This window comes from Chinchilla lanigera, unplaced genomic scaffold, assembly GCF_000276665.1.
Source record: "Chinchilla lanigera isolate Chin_1 unplaced genomic scaffold, ChiLan1.0 scaffold00087, whole genome shotgun sequence".
Lineage (NCBI taxonomy): Eukaryota > Metazoa > Chordata > Mammalia > Rodentia > Chinchillidae > Chinchilla > Chinchilla lanigera.
Genome location: NW_004955488.1, coordinates 6,308,531 through 6,329,695, shown reverse-complemented (window position 1 = coordinate 6,329,695; position 21,165 = coordinate 6,308,531). Strand labels below are relative to the sequence as shown.

The 21,165-nt window shown below is 41.8% G+C and overlaps 1 long non-coding RNA gene across 7 annotated transcripts in view; it reads left to right on the top strand.

The window, feature by feature from the left end:
- Positions 1 to 20,511, top strand: part of LOC106146639 — a 64,601-nt gene extending 44,090 nt beyond the window's left edge. For 6 of the 7 annotated variants that reach the window (XR_001231173.1, XR_001231168.1, XR_001231170.1 and 3 more), the window contains 2 exons: positions 242 to 413; positions 6,420 to 8,227. This is a non-coding gene — a long non-coding RNA (uncharacterized LOC106146639). Of the gene's footprint in view, positions 1 to 241; positions 414 to 6,419; positions 8,228 to 17,308; positions 17,548 to 17,760 lie in introns of those variants that run through there. The other variant, XR_001231171.1, reaches the window with a different exon arrangement.
- The last annotated feature ends 654 nt before the right edge of the window (positions 20,512 to 21,165 follow it).

The window sequence follows — 21,165 nt, the reverse complement described above, 5'->3', positions numbered from 1 at the left end:
ATCTAAGTATAGTCTGCCTTTGGGCTTCTGTTGTGTTCTATAAGTCAGGATTTGATATAAATCCAAATATGACAAGTTTGATTAAAAAACAATTTGGATTTTCCTTTTAGAACAGTATGTTCATTAACTGTACTACAGTTATATGGAGGTGTATTATGTAGGAGAATTTTACTGGAGATAAATTCCTATCAAATCCAGTCATTGGTAACTTACTTAGAAATATTTTTATACCCTTCCGTAGGTTGTAAGTCCCCTGTGTTCACTGAAGTAACCTATGATTGGATCACAGTCCATTGGGAACACATTGGCAGCCATCTGGCAAATGGACTGACATTCCGCCTGGGGAAAAGGAAAATAAAACAGAGATAAATTAAAACGTTGATCCATGCTGAGGAAAAGCAAGTGGAAAGCAGGTGACCTTACGTATGATGGTAACGAGCAAAGTAAACAATGGAACTTACCTTAAAGCGCATGTATGGATTTTAATCTTTGAGAAATCAGCTAGAAGGTAGAAAAACAAAAAGAATGAAGACAGTCTCTTGAAAGAGATTATTGGACCCACTGATCTGAAATCAAAACCAAAAATCCTAAATTTTATAGGTTGCTCGAATATTTAGCTACATCTTCAAGTAAGTGCACATTAACATTAAATGGTAAAGTTTTGTGAGTTCTATTCAACCCATAGTTTGTCACATATTTTAAAAAGCACTGAATTAAGAAACATCAGCTTAGGGGGAGGATTTGAGTGGCAAGCAGTAGACGTCCATTTTCAATCCTTCCGACATCACTTTTATTTTTACTAGAATAGAGACATTACTGGAGTTTTGGCTAATTTCTTAAAGACAGCAAGAAAATAATACCATAGTAGATTAATTAAGATGTGAGTACAATCTCAGCAGTGTGAAGGGATGGCAGGTCAGGTAGAATGAAGTTACATGATACAAATACAAAAGTCCAGCCTTGGCAGTCGGACAGCTAACTGCACAAAAATGTCATGAAAAACATGACTTGTTATCATCCATGTGGAAAGAGACGACTTTTCCTACCATTACTTATGTGCAAAAGGACATGACAGTCCTGGACATACAATTTTATAGATACAGATAAACTATACATGTCTATAACTGGATATAGATATAGTACCCAATAATATATGTAATATCCAGTTACACTCAAGATACAATTTTTAGAGTTGGAGAAGTTGTCCTAGTCTATTTTACATTGGTCAGATTTTCCAAATAGTTTTGTGTTCATTACTCTACAGAAGAGGTAAATGTAAAGTAGGACTTATCTCAAATGATTTGCCTTTTGATGAAGGAAACTCCAAAATCTATTATTGAAAATACAAGTGCATTCCTATTTTCCCATAATGAAGAAGTGAGGGAGGAGGATAGTAGCTTTGATTTGAACTTTGTTTTCCCCAAGCCACAAGAGGGTAACTCGGACCAGAGTCAAAGATACACAGAAGCAGAATTCAGCATAACATAGGGCCTTTTTTTGCCATGTTTAGAGAACCTGAAAACAGAATGAATTCTCTCATCTGAAGGCAGTGAGTCCATTATCTCGAGTTATTCTGCAGGAACTTCAGTATTGACTCTGGGTGTGTGTTATAGCAGTGCTCTAAACAATGGGAATGTTATGGCCCCTTCAGTCCTGGGATTTTATTAAATGTGCATCAACAGATCCCAGGTATGCCACTTATTAACTTCTTCAGTACCACTCAACTTCTCTGGGCCTCAGTTTCCTCCTACTCAGTGGTCTGAGGAGTGGCAGTAACTTACAAAGCTGTCAGAAAGATTAAATGAGGTTGAAGAACACTAATGGCCATTCCAAATCTCCCTCTCACATTCCCCAAATATCCATAAGATCCAGGAGAACAAATAAAACTATATAGGACCTATGACTTATGTGTTGAGACAGAAAAATCTGCACTTCAAGTCACTGTGAGGAAAACAAGATTTCCACAAAACTTTCACTGTAGAACCAGCAACCATCACAGCAAACCTGTTTGGCGGGGAAGGGCAGGTTGGGAAGCTGAAGCCTCTCCTTGGTGAACAGACATGAGCAGAGAGCTTAGATCAACACCTATGACGTCAGCTCCCAAGCAAGGAAGAGGAACTGCTCACGCAAGTGTTGAACCCAGGTTGGGATTTGGGCATTCACAGCCTCAGCTGCAGGAAAGGTGCCTGATGTGGCAGCCCCAGGAACAGTGCTTTAGAGGGAGAGTGAGGGAGAGGCTATGCCCTTGGATATGACAAGAGGGAGAGAAAGGCAAAGAAAAAGGAGAAAAGTGTCATTTTGTGGGGGAAGATTGACCGATGTATGGATATCAGTGTCCATTGTACTGTATGGATATCACAGTTGTGATGCTGCCCTGTAGGTTTGGAAGGAGCTGCACTAAGGAACTGGGAAAGAAGAACAGGAGTTACTGGGGTCTCTATTATATCCACACCTTTATGTAGATCTTCTGTTATTTCAAAATTCAAATTATTCTTCAAAACTGAAGCAGGACTCTTCATTCCACTTTCATAAAGGTCCTAATCAGATGAAATGAACTGTATTATATAAAAATATTTGGGTAGTAAAACTAAAGAAAAGAAATTGATTGTCATAAAACAGTCTCATTGTTTCCTCCACACTGGGAGTAGGAGATTGTCACTGGGGAATAGCAAAGGGGGTGTTCATGACCTTCAAGATTGTCTTGGTTACTTTTCTGTCATTGCTGAGACAAAATACCTGACACCCAAAGTTAAAGGAGGAAAGGTTTATTTAGCTCACAAGTCTGTGGAGGTTCCAGTCCATACTCAGCTTGCTCCAAGGCAGGGTGGCACATGGCAGAGGGCAACCATGCATGATGGTGAAGATAGCAAAAGCAGCAACAGCAAAAGGGAGGAACAGCCACAAACAACCTCTTTCTCTTCCTTACATATGCAAACTATCTGTTCCAGGGCTGTGTAGCCCTCACACCCGTAATCCCAGCATTGGATCATGGATCATAAACTCTGAAAGCCGGCCCCATGACTGCATGAGGCTTTGGGAGGACATGCAGACACAAACCATAACATTCCACCCCTGCCCCCTGAAGACTCATGTCCATCCCTTTATACAAATGGCATTTTAGTCCATATCTAAGAGTTGCCAAACTCCTAACAGTTTCAGCATTGCTGAAGTCCCAAGTGTCCTCCAAGATGTAAGGCAAACTCTTAGCTGTGAGCCCCTGTACAAATGAAAAGTTAAACACTTCCAATATTCAGTGAACGAAATAAACATTACCATTCCAAAAGGTACAAATGGGGATGCAAAGCATTGGGACCAAAGCACGTCGAAAATCCAGCAGGGCTAACATTAAGTCCTGTAGTTCCATGTCCAGCATCTGAGGCAATCTGTGGCACATTGTGAGCTCCAAAGGGCTTGCATGAGTCCACCCCTGTGGCACTTCCAGTGGTTGCAGCTTCTCTCTTGGGCCTGTTTTGCTTCTTCCTTGCAGCTTTCCTCAGATGATCCATGTTCCTGGCTTTTCCAACCTTCTGAGGTCTCCACTGCACTTTAGGCTTCTCATTCGTGGCTCCACATACTGCCCTCTTGTGGGTACACTGCCTGGCCTCCCAGGCTTTCTGAAATCTGGGTGGAAGCCTCTTCAACCTCAGAACTCTTGTATTCTCTATGCACCTAAAACCAGCTCCATGTGGATGAACTCAAGGTCTGCTGCCACCTGGAACAGTAACCAAGCTTTCCCCTCTCTCGGGCATAGAGGTCGAGTGCCTGGATCACTGGGTCCTCTGAATCCAGTTCTGAGGAGCAAATTCTCTATGCTGCTGCCATTCTGATACATGGCTCTCTGTGGCTTTCTCCTCTAAGCAAAGTCTTTCATCTTTGCAGTTTTGAGGCTGCAAAGGGTGGAGACTTGCTGCTGCTTGTGATGCCCTCAGGCCATCTTTTCTAGTCTCCTGTTCCTCCTCAGCAATGGAGATCTCCTCAGTTCTATCTTTGTAATCCATAGCTTTACTGGAGCTTCCTTTCTGGCCAAACTGATGTTTTAAATCATTCTGCTGGGCTCTTTGCTCTTGATTTTCCTTTGCTCTTGAGTCTCAACATAAATCTGGCTAAAAGCCCCCAACAGTATCCATGCCACTGCTTCAACATTCCACTGCCTTGAAATTTCTTCTGCCAGATTAATCAGTCCACCGCCCTTAATCTCCATCTTAGGCAGTCTCTGGACACAAGCAAAATGCAGACACTCTTTCTGCCAAGCCATAACATACATCGTCTGGAGTCCAGCATCCAATGCAGTTCTTCTTCCCAGCAGAAACCTCCTGAGCCTGGTCTTTACCAGCAGAATTTCTATCAGCCTCCTGGTCTTCTGAGCTCTGACCAGAATCTCCCATACAGAACAGCTGAGGGCATTCCAGCTCTACTTTTTCAGGGGAGAACCTTTCCAAACACTTCCCACAAGCCATTCCCAAAGGCTCTTGAACCACATGGTCAGGTATGGTCACAGCAATGACCCCACTCCTGGTGCCAAATTCTGTCTTGGTTACTTTTCTCTCATTGCTGAGACAAAATACCTGACACCCAGAATTAAGGAAGGAAGGGTTTATTTAGCTCTAAGTCTGTGGAGGTTTCAGTCCATATTGGGCTGGCTCCAAGGCAGGGTGGCACATGGCAGAGAGCAACCACTCATGGTGGAAGACAGCAAAAGCAGGAAGAGCCAAAGGGAGGAACAGCAGCAAGCAGCCTCTTTCTCTCCCTTACATGTGCAAACTGTCCACCCCAGGGCAGGTGTAGGACTCACGCCCATTATCCCAGCATTGGATCATGGATCAATCATAAACTCTAAAAGCCCACCCCATGACTACATGAGTCTTTGGGGGGGGGGGACATGCAGACACAAACCATAACAAAGATCTTTACTCTTCTGTATACTTTAAATTAATTTATTAAACTGTCCATTTATGGTTTTTAAATTTTTTATAAGAGAAAGTGCTGACTGGCAGCCCATAGTTTGTCAAACCCTAGTTTAGTGCTCAAAACAACTGCATAGTTCCATAAAGTAGAAATATTTGACCACAGTACAATAACACTGGAAATTAAAACTTAAAACTAAAAGATGTTGTGCCTGGAAATTAAAGCATAGTGTTGGGCTAGATATAGCTCAGCAGCACAGCACCTGCCCAGCAAGCGCAGGGTTGTGAGTTCAATTTCCCATACCAAAAAAAAACTACTTAAAACATAGTGTATTAAATAATTATTAGGTGTATGAAAAATAAAAAAAACCTGAATTTCTAAAAAAGAACAATAATAAAAACTATACACTAGAATAGGATACATTAAAGCAATGATTAGAGAATGATGAATGAATGAATAAAAATGAATTAAATTTCCAGCTCAAAATACTAAGCAAAGTACAAAATAAGTAACAGATAAAAGTATAAGAAAGAAATTACTAAAAATAGATATTAATGTAGTTGAGAACAGAAAATCAGAAATCACATTTTGACTCTTGAAAAAATAAAACGACAAATCACTAGGTAAATAAAGAGATAAACAAAAAAATTATATAGATAATAATTATGATAGAGTGGAAATTTTTTAAAAAGTCATAACTTTTGTGTGCCTACCTATATGCAAATAAATTTGAAATCTAGAAGAAATGGATCATTTCTTATGCAAATATTCTATACTCAGACAGACCCCAATGGAAGTTGGGTGTGGTGGTATATTCCCATAGTCCCAGCCCTCTCGGAGGCTGAAGCAGGAAGATCACGTGTGACCCCTGCCTGGCAATTTAGCAAGATCCTGTCTCAAATTTAAAAAATAAAGGGCTTGAGCTGTCAGTGTCTTGGTTACTTTTTTCTCATTATTGGGACAAAAATACCGGATGCCCAAAATTAAGGAAGGAGAGGTTTATTTCACTTACAGTTTGTGGAGGTTTCAGTCCGTACTTGGCAAGTTACAAGGCAGAGTGACACATGGCAGAGGGCTACAGCTCATGGCGGAAGAGCACAGCAAAGCAACAAAACCTAAAAGGAAGGAATGGCCCCAAGCAGCCTCTTCCTCTCCCTTACATATGCAAACTATTCACCCCAGGGCGGGTGTAGGTCTCACACCTATAATCAATCAAACTCTAAAAGCCTGCCCCTTGACTGCATGAGGCTTTGGGGGGACACACAGACACAAACCATAACACTCAGCAAGAAGGTCCTGGGTTCAGTCCCCAGTACTGCAGGAAAAAAGAAAAAGAACAGAACAAATAACTTTAATAATGTACTAGAGAATGTGCTCTGAGAACACATTAAGAAATTAATCTATGCAACAAACTAACTTTATATTGGGAATGCAAAGATGATTTCTATTTTAAAAGTTAATAAAATTTACTATGTAATAGGCATTTGGAAAAGATGATGTGATTTTTTTTACAGATGTTAAAGGTGACTTTGGCAAAATTCAACTGAGGACTTCTCAGTAAAAAAAAAAAAAAAAAAAAAACTGTAGAAAATAGCAATGGACACGGCATTTCCACTGGCCTCAAGAAAAAGGTCGGGTACCCACTAACTGCCCTATAATCTGGTAGTATCTGAAAGCAACACTCAATGTAGTTAGACTAGGGAAAATAACCAAAGGTATAGGAATAGGAAATGAGTTTGCTCAAATTTGTAGATGACATTATAGCATGTGTGGAAAATCCTAGAGAATCAATGATAAAATGAACTCAATAAAAAAATCAGTAGGGTAGCAGGATGAAAAATTAACATGTAAAACTCAGTATCACTTGTATGCACAAACAGGTACTAATTAGAAGATACAATGAATGCAAAAAAAAAAATCACTGTAGTAAATGGTAATAAAAATCATGACAATCAAAATATTTAGGAACAAACTTACCAAAAAGTGCCCAGAAACTATGTGAAGAAAATACTTCTATGAGACACAAAAATAAGCTTGAAAAGATGGAGACAGATGCTTTATTAGCACATCTCAGCATTATCAGGTTGTCAGTTCTCACTGTTACGTTACAAAAGCAACCCGAGTAAAAATTCCAGTGGACTTTAAATACCCTATGCAAAGTGAACATAGCGTGACAGAGAAGTGGGACAAAGACAGAAGAGGCAGGGAGATGCGCAGAGAGATTCCAGGCGTGGAAACAGCTTGCCTGCCGTGCTGCTGGGGATGGAGGGAGGGGGCCCCAGTACAGCAACAGGACCAGATTCTGAAAGGTGAGAAGCAAAGCCAGCCTGTGCCCAGCAAAGAAGTGAGAACTTCTCATTTCCCATGGGCAGCTGAGCTCTACCACAAACCACAATCCTGGAAGTTCTTTCCCTGATAACATTGATTTGGCCTTGGGGAACTAATGCAGAGAAGCAGCCATGCACACCAGACGTCTATGGAAGTACCGCATGAAGACACAGCAGAAGGCCGGGGATATAGCTTAGTGGCATAAGCGCCTGCCTGGCAAGCACAAGGTCCTGAGTTCGATTCCCAGTACCAAAAAAAGAAAACAGCAGAACACCACAAGCACTGCTGACCTCACACCCACGCTGCAAACCGGAGGTGACATGTATACACTCATTGTGTTATGGACAAAAAATTAATTACACTGATGTTAACTGAATTTTTAAAAAGTGAGAAGAGCCAAGAAAGTTTTGGAAGAACGATCACGAAGGAAAGTTGGCTTCTCCAGATTGAAAAGTTTCCAAAGCTGAATAATGAAAATGGAGTAGTATTATTCTCAGGAATAGACAAACACATTGATGAAATAGAAATATGAGCCTACATATGAGATTGTGTATGTTATAAAGATCTTTATAAGTTGATAGATACAAGGACTGGGGTAGCAGTGAGCAAACCAAACACCCAGCAGTTAGTTGGTCTTGGGTAAAAGGAACCAAGCCTTCTGGGAGAAAGCAGATTCAAGGAGTAGCTCAGTTTCTAATGAAAAGATCTGCCTGAGGCATTCAACATGTTTTCCTCTTCTATTCAAGTCCTAGCAAGCCAGCCATAGTTAACTTCTACCTAGTCTTTGTTGTTGGTTTTATTTTTATTTTTTTAACTGATACATAAAAAATTGTATACATGAATGTGCTGCCACATTACGTTTTGATACACATATACATTGTGTAGTATTTAAATCACCACCTGCTGTTGAAAGAGATTGTCAGTCGATCTTCCTGGGCTTCCATGAAGTGTATAGCAATCTGCAGCACATTAAAGAACTTCCACCAGTCTCAAAGTATCATGCGATTTTTATTCTGGGTGCCTGTGAACGTTTCTTTGAAGGCGATGTAAAACATGGATTTTAATCTCTATCGTGGCAAGCTTTTCTTATTTGCAGTTGGTTCCACATCTCCACTCCCATAATTTTATCACATACTACAGGTCTTTTTTTTTTATAATTTTTATTTTTTATTTTAAAGAATAAAAGAAGGATAACATAATAATAGGGGGGACTTAGCAAATTACAGACAAAATGGTAGGAAATTATCAATGGTTATCGTTTTACATATTATTATCTACAAAATAGTTTCTCAGGAAAACAAATAGACAAATAATAGTGAGTTACAGACAAAAGAGGTAGGAGATTATCAAGAGTTGTTGTGCTATACTTTGGTATCTTCAAAGTGGCTTCTAAAGAAAATAAATAGAGCTATACATGAGTGACCTATTGAAAAATCATTAACTATTCTCAATGGTTGTTGTAGGAAACACATAATAATAAACATACATTATGAAATAGGATAGGAACAATACAAACTTAACACAGTTATAGGTAGATTAGTAGGAAAATATCAATGGCTGCTGTAATACGTGGTGGTATCTTCAAAGTGGTTTCTTAGGAAGACAGAGATATGCAAGAAGGATCTAATAAGTAGTTACAGCCTAAGGGTTGTCAAAAATAGCATATTATCTCCTCACAGTGACTCCTTTCACTGAGGTATGATGGCTGGAAGGAAGGCCAGGATTGAAAAGAAGGACCGAGAGACTTGCACCTGTGACTAGCAACAGGCTGTCTTCTTGTTCCTCCATAGTCATGATTACCCAGGACTCCTCGATGGAGATGACGGTCTGGCCAGAGGGAGAAGGCAGACCATGCCCCAAGCCCTCTCATTCCTGTTGGACTAACTGGTAGCATGGGTCTGAGCTCTGGGGCCTCCACCTCAGAGGGCAGACTGATCTCCAGTGGTCTCCTCTGCATCCAGGGCATGGCCCATGGGGCCTCTTAGGGCAGTTCCTCTTGAGGTAGCCTGGCTTTTAACAGTGGTAGCATATGAATGCAGTAGTCGAGTTCTTCTTGGAGCCCCGGGAATCAGACCTGGGATCTGTTTCTCTTAGTGGTGCAGCAAAAGCAGCTGCTTTTTCTCAGTCTCTTTGTTTTCTCTCCTTGGCCTCCTCCTCATCATGGCTATAGAATACTGAGGAGGCAATTCTTACTAACATCTCAAGTGAGCTATCTGGGGTGAAAGCCATTCTTTGTAGCTTTTTCTCTCCAGCTTCCCATTGATTTGGGACCCCACAACCAGTTAGTGTCCTCTCCCCAACTGTCAGCACAGGCAGCAGGAATCCTGCTGCAGACTTCTCCATAGCTTCACCACAGCCTGTACTGTCAGGGGAAGAATGGCTTCCAATGAGTCTCTGCAGGTATTGTGCAAGGTCCTCCTGGTTTACAGCTTCCGAGCAGCTCTCGTGACCCCAGTCCACTGGACCTCTGACTCCGTGGGCTTAGTCTGCATTCTCATGTTCTCTGAGTCCTTGTTCAGCAGCTGCTCCTCCGCTGGCTCTGGACCTTTCTTGTTCCCAATGGCAGGAGCAAGAGTGGCTCGTTGTATGGCATATATTCCCAGGGGTTGTTCAAAGTTTGAATGATTCACACACATCCGTGGGTGGGCAACTGCAGTTGGTGCATGGTGGGCCAATTGTGTCACTGTTTCTCTGTGTCATGATAGATCCCAAATGAGCGGCGGCCGCCGGCCTAAGGGCCGGTGCGCAATAGCGCTCGCCCCCGCATGGCTCCCCATGCGCTGGGGGCCCACTCTCCGGGAGCCAGCAGGCAGGAAGCTAGCCAGCCAGAAGGCTGGCGCTCCCCACCCGCAGCTCCCTGTGCACCGGAAGCCCTCCTTCCAGGGAACCACGAGGCCGGAAGTCCACATACTACAGGTCTTAAAGTTTTGTTAGAACACAAAATAAATGTCAGAAAGGCTGCAACAGACTGAATAGCACACATTTTAGAACACACTCAGGATAGCACAAAAGAAACCCATTGGTCAAAAAGATTTGCCGTGTGGGTGTGCCGAAGCTAATTGGCCGAGAATGCGCCCAACAAGCTCACTGGCCGACAATGCAATTATCATCATAAGAGGGGATAGCATATAAGGGACAAATGACATTAGAAAAAAGTGTCACTCTAACATCTTGCAGATATCCACGTAATATTTTCATTCCCAACAGGATTTGAGCAAAGACACAGTTTAGATTAGCAGCCACGAAGGGGTGTCCAATCCCTGGGGCAGCTTACCTGAGGAACGCGCACCCACTGCCCAGAACTGCTGCCGTCCTGCCTTCCAGGCCAGTGGCTTTCACACCTACCACCAGCAAAGCAGATGTGAGCGCTGACATAGGCTGGGCGCAGGACTCAGGGTCAGCACAGTCACCGAGGAGATGGGCTATGCTTCCTCCTTGGAGAGGCGGGTAAGGGTGAGGAGAAGGAACAGAAAGCCGTTCTTCCGGGGGCTTTAGAAAAGATGGCAGTGCCTCAGTTCCAAGCCCAAGAGGGACGTCTGCATTTGGCCAATTACAAGTCCTGTGGTTTATTAAATGTGAGCTCCCTTTTCTCTAACAGGCACCTCTGGCTTCTCTAAACTGCTAAGCCCTTTCCCCTCTTTTCTGTGAATTTTCATGGCTGCTTGTACAGAGTCATTCAGACATGACAGAAAAGGCTCAAATGTCTAAATACTAAAACCAAAGTGCACCGCACATCAATCTAGTTATGTCAAATATATGTACAGTTTTAATGTCTGCTTAATTTTCTGTTCTCTTGGATAAAAGGAAACAGCAACGCAAAGCATTATGGGGGATCATGGATTTTCTTCTTTGCCTCTCGCTCCCTGTACTACCGGGTACTTACTTTCGGTGGCTTATGGGAAGGATTAAAAGTGAAGGGTAAAATGACAAATAGACACTGTTTCTATTGTCAGCCTCTGAAGTGCCATGAACAGCCTGAAAGTTCATTCAAGGTCTATGAAAATATTAGCAGATGCCAGCAGGCCAGCAGCCAAGATTTGTGTCTTTGTGAACAGACTGAATAGCTACCAGCAGATAGAAAAAATTTTAAAAGCCTTGGCAATGGCGGAAAAGTCCTGTGAAAAAGTGAAGAAGAGAAACATGTCTGAAGTGGACTTACGCACTTGTGAAAGAATGTTTTCTACAAATCCTAAGCCTCTAAGTGTATGGAAACCTGAAATTTTAACATTAAGAGAGGACATTTATTTATTCTTCACGTGCTATCTTAGTGATTGAAATAAACCTGAGCTCACTTAAGATCCTTTAGAGAAGGGAGCTAACATGCGTAATTGTTAGCAAAAAATTAATGTTTACAACAAGCAAATACGTAAGGTTGTAAGACTATTCTAGGTTGTTCAGAATGTTAATCTCATGACATCTTAAGAGATTTTTTTAAATCTTGGTAGTAAATTAATCAGTTGCATTCAGAAAATTATAACTGACCCTCCTTAATTGTTTTATGCTTCCAGGTATTTAAGTCAGAAATACATGGTTTTATTCATCTTTTTTAAAAATGTAGTCAACATAGTAAAGAATTTAGTCTGTTTAAAAGAATTGAAACCAATGGCAAAGTTCAAGGTGCTGCTTTTTTGTACAAAAGAATTTGAATTTGTAAGATAAAACATACAGGATAAAAATTTTTTTATTAATTTATTTTAAAAATAAAAGAAGGAAAACATATTAACAGACATCCATTTACAAAATAGCAGAAGAATAATACAAACAATACAGAGTTACAAACAAAGTGGTAGGAAATTAACAATGGTTGTTGTATTACTTAGTGATATCTTCAAGGTGGTTTCTCAGGAAAACAAATAGAGACCTGCAAGACTGATCAAACAAGTAATCATTAACTGTTCCTTTCAGTAAAACAATAGAAGACAGTAATACAACTATGTTAGCTATCCTGTATATACGTACATACATAATTTCCCCTTCTTTCCCTTCTCTTTTCCCACACCCCAGTTGCCCCTTACCCTTGAGCATTTTCCTTTTGTTTCACAATGTCTATCATACCTCCTAGTTTTTATTCACTCTTTCAGGTTCTTACACTAGTGTGAAAATACATTGCTTACACATGTAGATCTGATTTATTTCACTTATGAGTATGGTCTCTAGTTGTGACCATTTACCTATAAAAGTCTCGAGTACCACAATTGAGTCTGGTTACCAATCTTTGGGATTCAAGCGCTCATCAAACTTTAAAACATGTGAAAACCTCATTAATTCTTAGTCAACTATTTCCTTCATTACAAGTAGAATCCATAGTTTGATTACCTTTATGCTGAATGAATTTTTTTAGTTTTATTTCTATCAGTACGTCTTTGCAGTTCGTGATGACTACATCCCCATGTGAGCTGGCACCGGTCCATAAAACATCTTAATTCTTTCTTCATCCCCTTCCTTTTGCTGCTCCCTCCTTCCTCCATCTCTTTTGCAAAAGATCTATCATCCTGTTTCCTATTATCCATCTTCTATTTTGTTCTCCAGTGTATTTATACTTTGGTTTTGTCATATACGAGAAACCAGGCAATATTTAAACTTGGAGGAATGCGTGTGTTGCTTTTATATTTGTAAGAACAACTTCTATTAAAATATACTTGACTGTTATGGCAGAAGATAAACAGTAGAGGGCGCTTTAGTTCGCTAACAAAATAAGCTCCGTCCAAAACCTTACATAAATCCGTGAAATAGACAATAAAATTTGAACTACCAGATAAAAGGTTATATAAAAGCGTAAGCAAGCTCCTGGTTTCCCATGGCCTAATAAAAGAGACCTCAGCTAAGCAACAGCATCTTTCTTTGCTCAGTCCAAATAGCATTTGGGTGGTATATGAAAAACATGAATGCTCTGAGAATTGCAAACTAATGAAGCCAGCATTTCAAGACTACTTCATTAAAAAAAATAAACCTCATGCTTATTTTTAAATTGGCCGATCTATTAAATTTGCTTTATTTAAATCAGTAAATTGTCATCCAGGATTATAAGAGGTAAGTATATAAGAAGTAGCCAGTCTATTTCTTCTATCTTGGTTTCACATGCACTAGCAGTGGGCTTGTGTGTGACATTAAATGTGTTACTTATTCAAGGTTTCTGCCAACGTCATCTTCATCATCGTCTTTGTTATTATTGTCATAATCACCTACTTTCTGGTATCTTCCACTCTCATTGTAAAGGATGAGTATATGAAACAAAACTATCAGAAAAAAATATCATGAGTAAGTTTAACTGTATTGTTTAGCGTGTAAATGACTTTGGGCAAACTGGTAATTTGTAGTTTTCCCCGCCTTGGTTTTGACACGTCATCAATGAAGTTCTATACTTAAATGAGAATCTGTAACATTATCATCCGTTCTTATTTTGTACATTATTCTAGAAAATTTAGTTATCTATGCCCTAAGTCTCAACAGATCTGTGGCAAGTCTTAACCATTTTAGAGCTCAAAGACCCACTTGAAATTTTTATGAAAGAAAGGGAGCTTAACTCCCTAAAGATGCTATAAGAATGCTTTACTCAAAATGTACGTTCACTTTGGGAGGTTCAAGGGCCTGCAGAAATCAGTCCTTAGGCTTTATAAACACTACACCAAGAATCTCTGATAGAGGCAAGTGCTATACAGCGCCTTCATACACACTGGGGTGCTTGCTACTAGTAACTGTATGTATAGCTCTTGTGTCAGGAAGAGCAATGAGGCAGGAGAAGGTGTGCCATGCCAGGCGGTTCTGGACTTCATTCCATAAGCAACCGGGTGTATTCTGAAGGATCTAAATATAGAAGTGGAAAATACGAATTTTAGGCAGTAAATCAGAAAATAGGACATTAATAAACAGAAGAAAGACAGGAAACAGGAGGACTGTTGGTTAGTCTATTGGCTTCATAACTCAGGTAAGATCCAGTGATAACCTGTTTAAAAAAAAAAACCTTCCAAAATTGGGTGTGTTCCCTTTTCTAAGACAGGCCCACTTTAATCCTGCACAATAAATAATGAGACAAAGTTTTCAAGCACCAGAGGACACTTGAAACCACACAAAGCCCTGTTCTGGAATTTGAGAACAACCTGTTTATCTTCTACACAAAGCAACAGGTAGATATTAGCAGCCTTGCTTCTATCTATATCCCTTTGTTTACATGGAGTACTCCAAGAGTTTAAGCAGCTTAGGATTCACTCAAGAGATGTGGCAACTCCTGCTGAACAGACTGATGTGGAGGGCTCTGATCACCATCCACATCCAAGTTCAGGTACAAGCACTGACCACTTGTGTTACACTGCTTGGGGCAGGAAAGACTGACCACTCTTAACATTTAAGCAAGTTAAATCAATATGGAAATACTCTGTTACCAGGTAGCTAAACCAAAACAGCAAGCAACATTTCTGAATAGAGAGGTTTATCACAGGCATTTAGCAAAATAAAATGAAAAAATGCATATCAATATACATAGATTGTCTTCTAGAAATTTTCCATAGCTCCTTCTGTTGTCACACGCTGTGAGCCCTGTTTGTTCCCTGTAAGGAAATGCTAAGGGTAGGATACAGAGATGTCATCATTGTTTTAAAGAGGCGTTTGACTAAGGGCTTTCAAGAATAGGGCCAACATCAATAGAATTGGAGAAAGTAAATTCGGTTTAAGCATTTGTTTACTGAGTCTACTCAAAATGGGATATGCAGACAGATGTAGGAAGTGAAACACGGTTCTAAACTATTTACAGAGCAAACCTCACATGCCTCACTGGAGACGCTGTCCACACTTCTCTATCTGGCCCAACCCGCACTCCAGCCTTACGTCTGTCCACTCCCGCCTCAGGTCCATGTTCCGCGGGTAACAGACTGATGGGCACAACCTGCCTCACACTGTCTGTGACATTCGCAACCCCAAAGCCACCTTTTCTTGTTAAGCCCACTTGAGCCCCTGCTGTCTACTTCCTGCAAGCAGGATTCATCACCTTTCTCCACCACCTAGGACTGTGCTCAAAACCCAGTGCCCTGCACGAGTGCGTGTAATACATCCTGCTTCCATCCACAAGTGCGTGTAATGCATCCTGCTTCCCACTGCCCTGTGCATTCCTCAAAGAAGGAGCCTGGCCCAATTCCTGGTGCGTCCCTGTGTCCCTCACACAACACTGCCAAGTAGTAAGAAACAGGTCGATATTTTTAAAGAAAGAAAAGAAAAGAAAAAAAAGAACTCTAGGCAAAAGGCTATTGGAATAATCCAGACAAAAGGCTTATATGAACCTAAAGATGGAAGATAAAACTAGGGAAGAAAATTCAAAAATGACAAAATGGAATAGAATATTCAGTGGGTGAGGCAACATAAAAATGCAAGGTAAGGAGGGCTTTGAAGAGGACTGTGATCAAATATTGTGCCTCGAAGACTGAGATGCCACGTGCCTTGGAAGAGTAGGACAAAGACGAGAAGGTTAATTCCTGCTTCAGGCTTTTGAGCTGGACAGCCAGAGGATGCCCGCGCGGAAGTACGGAGCCGTGCATTCCGAACGCCAGCTTTGAGAAAAAAGTTAGGGCTTGGAGCAGGATAGTGGAACCCTCGGAGCAGAGCCTGTGAAGAAGAGGGAGCCACTGCTGCTCTGGGTTCTGCCTCTGTTTATAAGAAATAGGGAGACGAAAAGAAGCAATCTGGCTAGAGACCAGGTGCCGAACTCCAACAAGAAAGGAGACCAAAGGCGGGAAAGTTGCCCCTAAGCCCAAGGAGGACGGAAGGAAGTACAGTCAAGGCTGCCTCAGAGAGAACGGCTCCACCTGGGCAGCAAGCCCAAAGGAGGAGGAGGAAGGTGGGAAGGCCAGTGGGCGTGGCCTGCTCCTCTAGTAACGGCCATAACAGGAGTGAGGGACTTGCTGCACACGCCAGCAGTCATCTCTGGTTGTGACCTACAGAGCCTTTTAATTGTATCTTGTTTTAATCCAATTTCACTGAAGTTTCAATGGCCCAAAGCTCCCAAGATAAAATTTGCTTTTTCATTTAGGATGTTAAAAATAGAGTCTGTGCATAAGCTTGGGGTTGAGGAAGTAATCTGTTGATGCATTTTTTACTTTCTTTCCCTCCCTGCCTCTCTCCCTCTCTCTGTTTCTCTCTTTGTGTCTCTGTCTCTCTGTCTCTGTCTGTCTCTCTGTCTCTGTCTATCTGTCTATCTGTCTGTCTGTCTCTGTCTCTCTTTAGTGTCTTACTAATTCACTGAATTGGCCAGGCTGGGCTTGAACTTGTGCAACTGTGATCCTCCTGCCTCAGCTACCCAGAGTCCTACAATTACAGATTTTCTTTTAAAGCATATCATTTCATTCTCAATATAAATCAATTTATTTTTGTGAATTCTTTTCCCAGAAAGATGAGAGAGACTCCCATTAAATCCAGGTGAATCACATGTCCTGCCTGCTCAGGGCTGGGGTCAGGATGTGCTTGTGAGCTCTTGAAATGATCATTTCTTACCTTGGTTTCTCCTCCCAGCACTGCGGATTGCAGGCTATATTGTTTAGCATAGCAAATGGAGTCCTGGGATGGCTTCGTTCCTTGCACTTGAGGATTACTGTCCCCCCAACCACCAGAGAGATCTGCGGATTTTAGATCACAATCATTCAGGCTCATGGCTGTCTATCTGTGCCAATTCCAGTTCCAAAGGTTTTATTGTACCCATTTAGAATTGAAGTCTTGTGTGTTTTAACTTGGTTTTAACTAATTACATTTTAAATGTATTTTATGAACCAGTTTGGGGAAGTTTATTAAAATCCACTTAAAAAGCAGGCTTGGCTGAGGTCAAGTATGCTAAATTAAATAAAGCATGTGGGATTATCTCATTTAGTCATTGACTCCCTAGAAATTACACATGGTGCATTTCTGATAAGGAAGGGATTCTTCCCCAGAGGAATGCAACAGAAAGCCTTAAATGAGCAGAGCAACCTGAGGAGGGAGATGCTGGCCCTAGGCATAGCAGAGCAGGCAACACCTGCTGAAACTCAGTTTTGAGAAAAGTTGTATCTTATTTGAAACCTACTTATTTAGACATAATTTGCTTGCCTGTTTTGTTCAGTACTTAGGCACGTGATAATTGTGCAGAAGGACAGGCTATAGTTTACCTATCAATGTATCACCTACATGGGACTTGGAGCCTGACCAGGCCATATGATTGTTTGATTCTGGAGGAAGTCTAGCAAAAGCATTAGCGTAAAAGGAAATGAAAGCAGGACCTGTGTCCCTGTGGAAAGCTGCTGGGACAGCACTGAATGCTTTGCTGAGATACGTCCAAAGGAAGGATAACATGATGTCTAGGTAAGTCAGAGCTCAGTTCCTGGGATAATTAAGCTGTACTGCCCTCGATAATCCTGTACTACCCTCACTAATGATTCCTCCCATTTCCCCGGTTCCTACTTTTTGTGAGAATCCCAATAAAAGGCTGAAGAAGATTGTAACTGAGGCTCAGTTCTGGAGGCTGTAGTCCCCTGATCCCGTAACTTTGTCTCTCGTTTTTCTTTTCATCCGCAGCACCTTGTTCTCGGGACCTGGCACCCCACACAGAAACCGACTTTATACCGACAGGTAATGTCTCCAGTTAGAACATGCGCTCCGCTCTGCTCCACTGTGTAGTAAAGAGAATCCTCCATGAGCCTTGCTATCCTCTCCTTGGCCACGCAATGAGGGAATGAACCTGCAATCCTCTTGGTCTTAGTTGGAAAGGAGAGGGGAATAAAAAATGGACACCAATTCAAGGACTGAATCGCACTGAGACCACAAGCTGGGGGAGACTCCCGAGATGAGCATGAATGCCACATTTCACCCCGAGTTGCTCTGATGTGGTGTTGCCTCAGGACTGAAGGTAAAAATTAGAGTAAAAGGCTGACTTATTCACCCTCTGTAGATAATGTTCTCTCCCCAGTCCCCTTACCAAATGAGCACCCTGGCTATAGTATTGGATTAAAGAGATTAGAAGCTAAGTCATAATTTGAAGCTATCTCATGACCTGCCTGTCCTTGGTGAGAATTTGGCTGGCAAAATCAAAATGCCCCAAGAGGGGCACTATCAAAGTGTAAGGGTGTAGGACAGCAGAGAAGAGGCGCTTGCACCCCTACACCCACACAGGGCCTCCTTCGCTCCCTACCTCTCCTCTTCTCTTCTCTTCATAAATCTTTTGCATATCTCATTCCTTCTGGGCACTAGCGTTTAGGAGAACCTGAAGTGATACACTCTTAACAGCCTGCTAACGTGCAAAATCCTCCAGTATTGCTACTAAAGAAAGACACTGTGGGCAAATGCGCTATCCTCTAAAAGCCTTACTGGGAATGACATAGCCCCAAATGTATGTGGTAGGTACCATTTCTGATCCTGGAATGGCATCATCGAGGGAGGTAAGTGATCTGTTTCATAGGTAGCTTTAGAATATCTTTCAACTAAATACATGTGTGGTGTTGGATGAGGTTGTGAATCTCCCCGAAAAAGATAGATAGTTTTTAGCATATTTCATCCACAGAGCCATCAACAGTGGCGGTTATCCAACTTGGTAGTTCACGAGTGACTGTAACATAAAATCTACATGATGTAACTTCTTTTACGCAATAATAATCATGCTTCCCTTTTCCGCCCCACACTATACAAACTTTATTCATCTATGAGCTCTGCGAACTAAGCCCCTCGGACCCTGATAATCAGTACTGCATTCTTTCCTTAACATTGACCTTTCAAAGGAGTCACGCCCTAATTTAAGAAGTTCCTAACATGAAGGAAATAAGTGACTGAGAAATCAGTAGGTTAATTTTTTGTTTAGGGACACAAGCTCAGTAGATATTTCATCTCCCAGCTCAGACAGTGCTCCTCATTCACCCACGGGGAGCCAGAGGGAAGCACTTCCGCAGCTGTTCTCCAGGAGAATGTTTCCATCAGCATCGTTTCCATCGGTGGCCTGCAGAACATCTGTGTCAGCAGCACAAGTGCGTGTGTCAGCATCTCTGTTTTACACTCCCCCTCAGTGCATACACTTTAATTAGACCAAAGACCAGGGCTATTTGTTGATAGCCCAACCTGGAAGCTGTGAATTCCTAAGGGAGTCGTTTCTGCCCCACCCTGGGGGAACCCGCTATTATTTGTCAGGGAAAAGCCCAGCCTTCGCAGTGTGTTCCCTGCAGGAAGTTATTCTCAAAAAGTAATAACCTCACCTCCTGAATCTAGTTGAATATTTATGGGGAGCTGGAAATCCATAATTTCTCTGGACACCCACAGACATCTCCATGCTCTGCTACTGCCAACCACAGCCAAGGGCCCAGGCAAGTTGATCTTCTTTCTCTGCTGACTTCGGTGGCGGGAGGGAAGCTTCTGCAGAGTGAATAAGTGGGCAGCAGGAAGCTGTGAGCTGGGACCGAGGGAGGGGACAGCGTGTGCCTCTCAGAGACAGTGGCTCGTCCAGCAGTGAGAGTCCTAGGACGTAATCAGAACTCTCCTCTCCGCTCATAAATGTTGAGTCTGCAAGGCTCTTTCCTTACTGGGAAAATGCTTGCTCTGGAATCTCCATTTTTTTTCTGTTCCTAGTAGGACTGAGTAAATAATCAATCTTGAAAAATGCAGAAGAGAAGTTGCTGGGCAGGGAAAGGGAAATGTAGATTGCTGCCTTTTCAGTCACCAAGGGGAGAGTTAACCCCAGTAAATTTTAAAACATAGTGAAGCATTTGAAACCTTTCTAAGAAGAGTGAGGCACTACCAATAAACATCAGAGGGGACTTAAAATAAAACTGCTAGAGTTTTGGAGGGGGAATCAGATTTCTCTGCAGTGATGAAAACCGGATACTAACTTCTAACTAAACAGTTATTCTCTCCAGCTACAGACCTTCCTGAGCACTAGCTGAAGGCCTTACACTTCAGGATTTCCTGGGACCTTCTTTTTCTAAAAGGAACAGTCATCTACATCTTGTATTAACATATCTGTTCTGAAGTTTACATGCACGCACGCACACACACAGATACTTTTAAAGCGTTACTCCTCATTGCAGAACTCTCCCGGCATAGCCAAGAAATATAAGATAGTTATTATAATGATTTAGACCAAGTGAAAACTCTTGTATTGGTTTTTAGCTATTTGCTTAAAAAAAGTCTCTACATCAGGCCCTGATAGAGTCTCAGAAAGGACAATGAACTGTTTAGCGTGGGGCTGGTAATGTCCTCAACCAGTAGCACTTATAATATCCCCCCAAATGCCCCTGGTTATAACCCCACCAATTCTTTCACACTGCGATAAACATATTTTCTTCAGTTTTGCCAATGTCTCGTTACTCCTTTAAAGGTGTGCTTTCTCGGTGTGCCGGAGATGGTGGAGACGTGGGTCGGGGTGGAATGTCCAGTGTTAGGCGCCATATGTCCCTTCGTTAATGCAGAGTAATCACTTTTACTGGCACCGCATCTTTTTGAAGGATCACAAACTGCTCGGCCCCTGTCAGTGCAGAGCCGCTATTCCATCATGCGGAAGACTTATGAAGGGCACACAAAAAGTCTCTGAAGATGAAAGAAGGGAAATGCTTTTCCTACTAATAAAAAGGGAAAAGGAACATCATGGGAAAGTACAGGCTGCTTGGTCTTACATGAGCACCAAAGCGAAAGATCAAACAAGCCTTTACAGTGCCTCATAAGTAGCAGCGAACACAACTCTTTAAAGAGCATCAGACTAACTAGGATTATGTTGGCCTTTTGTTTGTTGTGTTGTGCTTTGTTTTCTGTTTGGCATCGCATTTAATGTCAATAGGTTTCTGAGTCCAGTGCACTGAATAAACGTGATGCATTAGAGGTAAGAAGGCGTGGGTCTAGCCTGGTCTTCTGCACAAACTCCCCATGTGATTCTGAGTAAACCTCACTTAGCCCTGTATTTGATGGATTATCCATCAGTAAAATCAGATAATACTTCCAGTTTAA